Raw genomic sequence first — 9,983 nt, forward strand, 5'->3', positions numbered from 1 at the left:
TGCGGTTAAGCTACAGGTGCCAACATACAAACCGACTGCCAGAATTTTCTCTCTTTCTCTCTCTCTTTTTATGCCCCCCACTCTCTCTTTCTCTTTCTATCTCTTTTTCTCCGTACGTAATAAACTTAATTCGGTTAAAATGTAGTTTAAAAAAAAAAAAAAAAAATTCAAAAAGATTTTATACCGGAAAGTGTTTTAAAAATTTTGTTTGTTTGTTCGTTTGTTTGCTCGTCCATTTCGTTTGTTTGTTTGTTATTTAATTTTAAAAAAAAAATATTTTATTAAATGTATTTAATAAAATTTTAAGTGGAAAATTATTAGGAAAAGTTTCGTGTACGTCACGAAAAAAAAAAAAGTTGTAAAGACAAATTTTAAGTGTGATCGATACGATGTGAATGTGTGTATCACCACCTTTGGGAAATAACCAAAATCAGAATTCCAACTTAACAATAAAAAAAAAAAAAAGAAAAAAGTTTTATAACACAATTAAACTTAAAAAAAAAAAAAAAGGAAAATTTATCGTGGGAAAACAAAAAAAAATTTTCCAAAATATCCTCAAATTCGTGTTTAAAAAAAAAAAAATCTCAACGGATGAATTTCATTTTTTTTATTGGTTTAACATTAAAATGTTTGATTACTTCCTCTTTCCCCTCCCCTTCCCCCTCCCTCCCCTCTTTCATCTTCTTTCACGTTTTCCCGCCATTTTTTTTATTTAACTCGGAATATATTTTCGTTTTCCTTTCGCTTCTGGCGTATTTTTTTTTGTTTGTTCGATCGAATCGTACAACATAATCGAACATTATTATTATCATTATTAATAATTAATTCCAGGATTTTAAAGACGTTACGTTTATTTTTCATCCGGTAAATAATCACTTCTCCAGTTAATACGAAGAAAAAAAAACCTTTGAGAAAAAAAAATGTGGGGGGCGTAAATTAATTTTTTTTAATTATTTATATTTATTTAAAAACATTTGGAACCTTAAATATATTTTTCCAGGGAAAAAAAAATCTCCTGGATAAAAAGAAAATAATAATAATAATTTTTAAAAAAAACGAGATAATATACACGTTTTTAAATAATGATAATAATGAAGTCGCCATTTTTTTTTTCTTTTTCGTTTTTATTCAAACCGGAAATAAAGTTTTAATAAAAAAAAATAAAAAATTATTTCTGGAATCTTTTTTTCCATTCGGAATAATTTTCTGGAATTTCCGCTTTCTCACTCTCTCTCTCTCTTCATTATTTTACTCCCATTAATAAATATTATTATTATTATTATTATTATTATTATTATCCACCATTAAACACGACAAGGCTACTTGTCGGAGTTTTTAAGTATTTATCCGAGGTTTCTACCCGATTCCTTAGGGACAAATACTCGAATTTCGGTGGTGCCACTTATTATAAGATAGCACCACATCAATTCTTGAAGGTCTTCCTGAGTCCGTCTTTTTCGATGGGAACGATTTGTCTCCTGAACTGGGCTCCGGTGACTAACATCTTTGGAGTGGCCAGGGTCAGAAGCAGTGAAATTCACATTCTCGTCGAGCTGCCTCAGGTCGACAGTAGAACAAGATTTGTTTTTTGGTTCTTACTTTGTCTTGTTCTCATTTTTTTTTTTTTTTTTTTGCTCTTTTTAAGCCAACGGCACGTGGCGTTCTCAAACGGTCACCCATCCAAGTTTACACCACGCCCGATGCTGCTTAACTTCGGTGATCGTACGGGAACCGGTGTGACCAGCACGCTATGGCCGTTGGCTTTTATTATTATTATTATTATTATTATTATTATTTGCTATAAGTAAAAAAAATTTGTATCGATTGTTAATTTTATTTAATGTTAACATTATTGATGTGCATTAGACGGGAAAAAAAAATTGTTATTATTATTATTATTATTTGAATTTTCTATTCGATTTCTCGGGTTAATTATTTATCTTCGACATTTTTTATTATTATTATTATCATTATTATCGTCATCGTCGCGACGTAATTTTTTTTTTACTGGAAAAATAAGAATGTGAAAAAAGTTTTAAGAAGTAGGAATTTGTTGTATTTGAGAGGGGAAAAGGGGGGAAGCAGGATGGAGGAAATTAAATATTTCGAATTTTCAGGTTGCGAGTAAGATTTTTTAGAATTTCGGCGGGAAAATATCGCGCGCGCGTTACGTCATAAAACTTAAAATTATCATACGTTAAAAAAAAAAAAATTTAATTTATTTAAAAATTTTATTTATATCGATCGATCGATCGTTGGGCAGGAAAAATACGGAAATGTAAAACCGGATATGGTTCCTTCTATGCCTCCTTTTTTCGGAATATTTAGCTAATAAAATATTTAAAATTTTTTTTGTCGAAATCAGCATCTCGAAAAAAATTTTTTTTTTATTGAATGGGCCGCATCGACAAAATAAAAAAAGAAAGAAAAAAATGAAGAAAAGCAAAAAAAAAAAATATTAAATTTGTTTCCTTTTTTCTTTGTCCTTTTTTATCCTTTTTTCCTTTTTTTGGAAAAGGGCATTCTCACACTCTTATCACTTATTATAAAAAAAAAAAAACCTTTTAAATCATTTTAAGACAAAAATAAATGAAATATTGACGGTCAAGGCGATGATTGAAAACCTTTTCGAAAAAAAAAAGAGGTAAATAAATGTCATCATATTCTCTTTTTGAACCTTAAAATATCAAAATGGCAAAAAAACGATTTTCTCCTCTCCTTCCCTCCCTCTTTCTTCTCCTCCCTTCCCTCCTCCACAGAAAATTTATTATTAATAATTTATGAGAGTTTCTATAAATAATCATCATCATTATTAATTATTATTTTATTTATATTCATCTCCTGGAGAATTTTTTTTTTTTTTTGGCAAACAACAAACACCTTTTCGTAATTTTTTTTTGTTTTTCCAGCCCTCCAGGAAGAAGGTTTTGAAAAGGTGGGGGGCGGGTTTAACCTTTTCAGAAAATTTTTTTTTATTTTTATTTAATGTTCAATTTTCGGTTTCGTCGACATCCTTTTCCTGACCTTTTCCTCTCGAAAATTTACTTTACCTGCCAAAGGACTCTAAAAAAAAATACTAATAATAATAATAATGATAATGATGATAATAATATCAAAAGGATTTTTTTTTTTTGCTTTTTTAATTCATCATTTTCGATTCGTTTTTTTTACCTTTTCAAAACCTCTTTACTGAATTTAATGACGACACTCATCCCTTTTTTTATCGGTGGGAGGGGAAAGGTGGGGGGAAAGAGGAAAACAAAAAAAAAAGAATTCTTTGAAGTTTAGCCAAAGTTGAAAAAAAAAAGAAAAACTTATAAACTGCTATTATATAAATTATAAGTCGGAAAAAATTATTTCCAGCTGGAAAAAAAAAAACAATTTATTTTTACCACGGTGAAAATTCTAGAACATTCTTTCGCACACATACACACACATACACACACAGAATAATAATAATAATAAATTATTTAAAATAATAATATAATTTTAACGTTAATTTTATTTTCTTATTTTTTTCTTCTTTTTTGTTATTCCAGGTCGACATGAAAAAAGGAAAAATTATGGAAATAAATAAAAATTTATAAGGTGAAAAGTGCTGAGGGACAATAAAAATGCGACGGTTATAACGCCATTAAAGAAAATCAGTTTGCGACAAAGGAGAGAAGACTCCAGGAAAAAAGGTAGAATATATTAAATTATTCCAAAGAGAATGAATTACATTTCTGGAATGTTCAATGAAAAAAAAAAAAAAAAAAAATTTTTTTTTTTTTTAAAAAACTGGAAAAGATATCGTTGAGCGAAAATTTGTTAGGTCAAAGAAGTAAAAAAGACCCGACCCCTACTCCCAACTCTCGTCGAATGTAAATGCTTTGAATAACTAATTTTAACTCCCTCCCTTTCCCCCCCTCCAAAAAAAAAGAAAATTTTTTCGACAACAAACAACAAACGATAAAAGGTAAATTTTTTAGAAAATCTTTCGTTGAAAAAAAAAAAAAAACCCGTGGGAAAATAACGGCGGCTTTGTCGACGTTATCCGCGGGGGGCAAGTAGGGGGGTGGGGGGCGGTTAGGAGGGGGGTTAACAATGAGGTTATTATTATTATCACGAAATAACGTTTTTCTTTTATTAAGTATCGAATTCGAATTTTAAAAAAACTAAAAATAAAATTTTTTTTTTTTGTTTTTTTTTTTTACCTGTACAAACATTCGCGCCATTTTTTTTCGAAAGAGAGAGTGAGCGGGGAGGGGGGAGAGGAACAACCGAGTAAAACAACCGTTAAATCTCCCCACGGTGTAATTATTATAAATTATTTCTTATATCATTGCATCCGCAAAAAAAAAAAAAAACGTTATAAAATGTTTTTTTATTGCTTTTCCTTTTCTCGAGTTGATAATTTATTTATTTATTTATTTATTTAAATAAAAGGTTAAAATACCGGTGGAGGAGGAAGGAAGGGAGGAGGGGAGTGAGGGGTTTAGAGAATTGAATTTCCAGAAATTTTTATTTTATAAAGCCCGCCCCCAAATAAAAAATTAAAATTTCAACGCGATAAAAAAAAAAAAAAACAGGGACGAGGAAAATAACAAACAAAACAATCGGGAATAAATTAAATTAAAATAAAAAAAATTTTCATCATCATCATCATCATTATCATTATCATCGCGTAACGATTTTTTATTTTTCCAATTAAAAATTACGTTGCGGTAAAAAAAAAAAAAACCACGATGATAATAATAATAATAAAGTAATAAAATTATTTTTAAAAAAAACTTAAAAAAAAGATTTTCACGCTATGAAATTCAAAATTATCATTATTATTATTGTTATCTCCAAAAAAATTTTTTTTTGTCTGTTTGTTCGTTTGTTTGTTTGTTTTGGAAAAAAAAAAAGAAAAATTCTCACTAGAGTTCCCTTTAAAAAGAGAAAAAAAAAAAAATCCGCACGAAAAGTTTTGTTTGTTTGTTTCTTTCATATTCTTTTCTTCTTAAATTTTTTAATACTATTATTATTATTATTTTTTGGAATTTTTTTCCAGTCGAATAAATTAAAATCAATCAAATTTTAAATTTATTATTATTATTAGTACTATTATTATTATTATTACTAAATAAAATCACGACGCGAAATAATTTATGAAATATTCAACAAACAAAACAAAAACGCCGCGTATCGATTGTAATTTTAATGAATATTAAATTAACACTTGTAATAATAATAATAATAATAATGGGTATGATGATAATAATAATAATGATAAAATCTCATAAAGAAGATTCCAGAAATTTAAATAATAATAATGATAATTTAAACTAAAACAAATATTTTTAAAACATTCAAAAAAAAAAAAAATTCGGGTACCTGGAATAAAATTTTTTTTTTTTTTTTATCGATTCAAACAAGTAAATTCCAGACTGGAGAAGGGAAAAAAAAATTTTTTTCTCCAGTAAATTTTTTTTTTTATCATCAAATATGAGATTTTATATTCATATGAAAAAAGGGATGAAGATGACGATGCGCGCGTTATGCGTTAATAAAAACGCATTATTTATTTTTATTTTTTTATGGTTTATTTATAAATATCCATAATCTATTGTTAACGGGTTTTTTCTCCAGTACGGAACGCGAACATTAACGTATTTAATATTACGTCATAAATTATTCTTTAACTTTTTACCATCTGGAATCGCTAAGGGTTAAAAAAATTTCCTTCGGTGTATTTTTATTTTTTTTTTTTGGAAGGGATCGAACTGGAATTGAATGGAAAACGATTGACAACCTTATCTCTTATTCATAAACATTGATTCTCGAATTTTCGAATACGTTATTATTATTATTATTATTATGACTTTAAACCAAAAAAAAAAAAACCTTATCAGTTGATGTAATGGTTTTAACCCTTCGAGGGTAAAAATAATCCTCTCACTCCTGGATAAAAAAAAAAAAAAATAAAAATTCTGGATAAAAAAAGAGCAAAAAGGGAACGAATATACAAACATAGAACATTTATTGATGATGAGATTCGTGTGTGAGAAAGAGGTCAGAGGTCAGATGTAGTTTTTTTTTTTATTAAAAAAAAGCAAAAAATAAACTAAAAACATTTTTCCACCGTAACTTTTTCACCGAGCAATGGTTTCCACAAAAAAAAAAAAATTTTTTTCAATCGATTTAAAACTTGATTTTCTTATTGTCCATATTCTCCCAACCCCCCCTCCCCTACCTTCCCCCACTCTCTATCTATTTTCCTCACAAACAATCAAAAGTTTTCCGAGTTTTTTTTAAAAAATGGCGGAATAAAAAAAAGTTTTTATATATATACATCACGATGAAATTTTGTGATACGTTACAAAATGGCGGTTTTTTTTCTGGATATTATTATTATTATTATCGGAATTCGTGTTGTGGGCCTTTTGTTATTGTTAATTTTTTTTTTTTGGGGGGGGGAAATGTTTTTGTTTTTTTTTTTCCCCCATTCGATTCCAATTTCCAGACGATTAAAAAAAAATGTTTAATTTCATTGAGTAACAAGTTGTTTAATTTTTTTTTTTTTTTGTTTCTCCAGGAATTCCAGGAGCGTGTTTAAAATGATTGAAATGTTTTCCCATTAAAAAAAAAAAATTATCTCCTGTCAATAAAATGATAAGTGAAATTGAATAAACTCTTTTCGTTTTTTTCCCCCATAAAAAATGAGATTTTAATGACTTTAAATATATAAAAAAAAATTTTCTTTTTTTGTAATTAGTCAATTTTTTCAAACTTTATTAATTTTAAATCCATTTTTTTTAATATAATCTCGCGGAATACGACGATGACAATAATAATAATAATAATAAAAATAATTAAAATAATTGATTATTATTATTATTATTATTATCGAAGCCAATTAACGAGAAATTAAAATTAACAAATAAAAAATTTGAATTTTTTTTCGTAAGAAAACTTGAATTAAAACGATAAGTGTGTATCGTGTGCCGAAATAGCTCAGTTGGGAGAGCGTTAGACTGAAGATCTAAAGGTCCCTGGTTCGATCCCGGGTTTCGGCATGTTACTTTTTTTTTTCTCTCTCTCTCCCCCTCTCTCATTATCAATTTTTATTTATTTTACGGTGTGTGAGTGGGGGAGGGGGAGGAGGAAAGGGTGAAAAGGGGGAGAAGTAACAATATCCCCTTCCTTTTTTTTTTAAATTGTTTTCGGCAAAAAAAAAAATTTTTCGTAATCCCCCGCGATTCGATCGTATCGAAAACTGGAAATATCTGGAGAAGGGGGTGAAAGGGGAGGAGGAAAGCCGTCGGCAAGTTAAAATAAAAACAAATAAATAAATAAATATTATTATTATTATTTTAAATTAAACATTCGTACACGACAAAATAAATAAATTCGCGTGCGAGTTTTTTGTTTAAACGTAACGAAGAGGTCATCGAACTTTTCGGAATTCATCCTTATCAAACTCGTTTAAAGTTTAACAACGATTAAAAAAAAAACAAAAATTTTTCATTCTATTTCGATTCGATTTCGATTTATGAAAATAATAATAATAATAATAGTAAAAATCATCACGTGCAGTTTTTCTTTCTCCTCTCTTTTCACCCGAATCACGATAACAATAATAATAATTTTAAAAAAGTTAATTAACGTTAATAATTTCTATTTTTTAAATTTAATTAAATATTATTATTATTATTATTATTATTATCATCATCACCACTTAATTATAATTTTGATAATTCATAATTATTGTTTTCATTCATTCGTTATAAAAGTGAATACAAAGAAAAATCAACCTTTATTCAAAATCATCATCAACGTCATCATCATCATCATCATCATCCTCATCATCATTATTATTATTATTATTAATTATTAAAAAAAAAATATATATATATATATGTGTAAATGGAAAAGATAATTTTTTTTTTTGTTTTATGACGGAAGGTTTTTGCTTTATCTTTTTGTTATCAGTCATTTAGAAAAACAAACAAAAAAAATTCGGTTTTGAAAAACAAACAAACAAACAAACGTTTACCAACAATTAACAAGAAATGTTTTTTTTTTTTTTTTTGCGATTGTCAAACATTAATTAAATTGTTTTATTATTATTATTATTAACATTCGAGAGATTTTTCAAAAAAAAAAAAAAAATGGCTGTCGGTACGTAGGTAGGATATAAATAAAAGGAAATGAAAGGAAAGGAAAAATAAGAAATAAAAAAATGCGGGCTGCTGTCGTTGTTGTCGTCGACGTCGACGTCAACGTTGACGTCATCGTTGTTGTTGTTGTTGTTGTTGTCGTTATCAACATTTTATTTAGTAAGCTTACTTTTAAAAAAAGTGACAGGTTTTTTTTTTTTTTTTTTTTTTTTTTTTGACCATGTTTATAAAATTTTTTTTTTCGTGGAATTAGATTCGTCTTTTGAAATTTTTTTTTTGCACTTTTTCATTTTTTCTTTCGCTACGACAACTATGACGTCATCATTTTTTTTTATTTATAATGTTTCGATTTAAAGATTATTCGATTCGAAATGTTTTTTACAAAAAAAATTTTTTTATATTAAGAAAAATATTTTTTTATTTTTTTTTAAAATGAAAAAAAAAAAAATTATCTCCTGTTCAAATGGGGGGGAGGAGAGAGGGGGGAAGTGTAGTAGTTCGCTTTTAGAAATTTCTAGAAATAAAAAAATTCTTTTCGGTTAAATAACAATTACTTAAAAAAAAAATTAAATTATCTATTCAAGTTGGCGTTTTAGTAAGCGTAAATCATACTAAAAGTTTTTCATGTCGGAACGAAAAGAGAAAAAAAAAATGAAGAAGTGCCACCACCACCACCGCCTTTCTCCTCCCCTCACCCCCCTCTCCCATGCCGCCATCCTCATACCCTGCGCCAAAAAAAAAATGAGGATGCTGGAATGAGGGTCCAGAATTTATATTTCATGAGAATTCGTATAAATTAACATGTTGGTTGGTTTTACTCAAAGATTTACGATTTTTTTTTTTTTCTTTTTCGCCGCGAATCCAAAATTCTTTTTTTTCTTCCCCTTACCCTCTCCCCTCCGCGTTCCCTTCCCTACCGAAACCTCCCCATTTTTATTTTTTTTATGAGCGAAAAGATTTTTTGGTTTTTCTTAGTCTTTTGTATCGAAAAATTCTCGACATATTTTTTTTTTTCCTTTTTGTTGTTGTTACGATTGTTTCATTTTCCGTGGTTGCTTTTGTTGTTGTTGTTGCTGCTGCTCTTTTGGAACACGGGGAGGGGGGTAAGGAGGGAAGTCAAAAGAAAAAAAAAGGGTTAAAAAAATACATAAAGTAAAGAAAAAAAAAAAATTCGAGAGGAAACGAATAAAAAATTTTTAAATCGGGGATAATAAAAAAAAAAAACCTTTTCAAAAAGGTTTGCCTTATTAACGTCCTTTTATTATTATTATTATTATTATTATTTTATTAGGCGGGCGTTCGTTTGGAAAAAAACCAAAGTTTAAAAAAAATATATATATATATTTATTATTATTATTATTTTTTTTTAACGAACGGAAACCTAAATTAAAAAAAGGAAAAAAGGAAAAAAAAATGGAAAAAGTTGATAATTAGAAAATTAATTTGATACCGAGCCAATACTACTACTTGTTCTTAACCAATTAATTAGAATTTATTCGTTGACTAATTTTTTTTTTTTTTTTCGAATAAAAACCTTTTCCGATAGAAGCAGACGAAAAATCGAACCTTTTGCACATCGAATTGTAGCGAATCGATAATTTCCTTTTGATGATACAAAAAAAAAAAAATTTCCTAATTGTTATAATAACTATTATTATGATTTTGACGTCACTTATTTGAAGACCTTCCTTCTTCCTCTCTCTCTCTCTCTCTCTCTCCTCTTCATTTGTCACTTTATTTTTCTCTTTTCGTCGTTTACCTTTCTTTACTTTTCTCTACCCCTGTCTATCCATCATCAGTCTCTTTTCTCTTTCTTCTCCATCTGCCTTTCTGTTT

At 27.8% G+C, this 9,983-nt stretch overlaps 1 non-coding gene across 1 annotated transcript; it reads left to right on the forward strand.

The window, feature by feature from the left end:
* Positions 1 to 6,970: 6,970 nt before the first annotated feature.
* On the forward strand, positions 6,971 to 7,043 carry Phum_PHUM399050. Its single transcript has one exon. It is a non-coding gene; the product is annotated as a tRNA-Phe (tRNA).
* The last annotated feature ends 2,940 nt before the right edge of the window (positions 7,044 to 9,983 follow it).

Source organism: Pediculus humanus, genomic scaffold (genome assembly GCF_000006295.1).
Source record: "Pediculus humanus corporis 1103172107910 genomic scaffold, whole genome shotgun sequence".
Taxonomy (NCBI): domain Eukaryota; kingdom Metazoa; phylum Arthropoda; class Insecta; order Psocodea; family Pediculidae; genus Pediculus; species Pediculus humanus.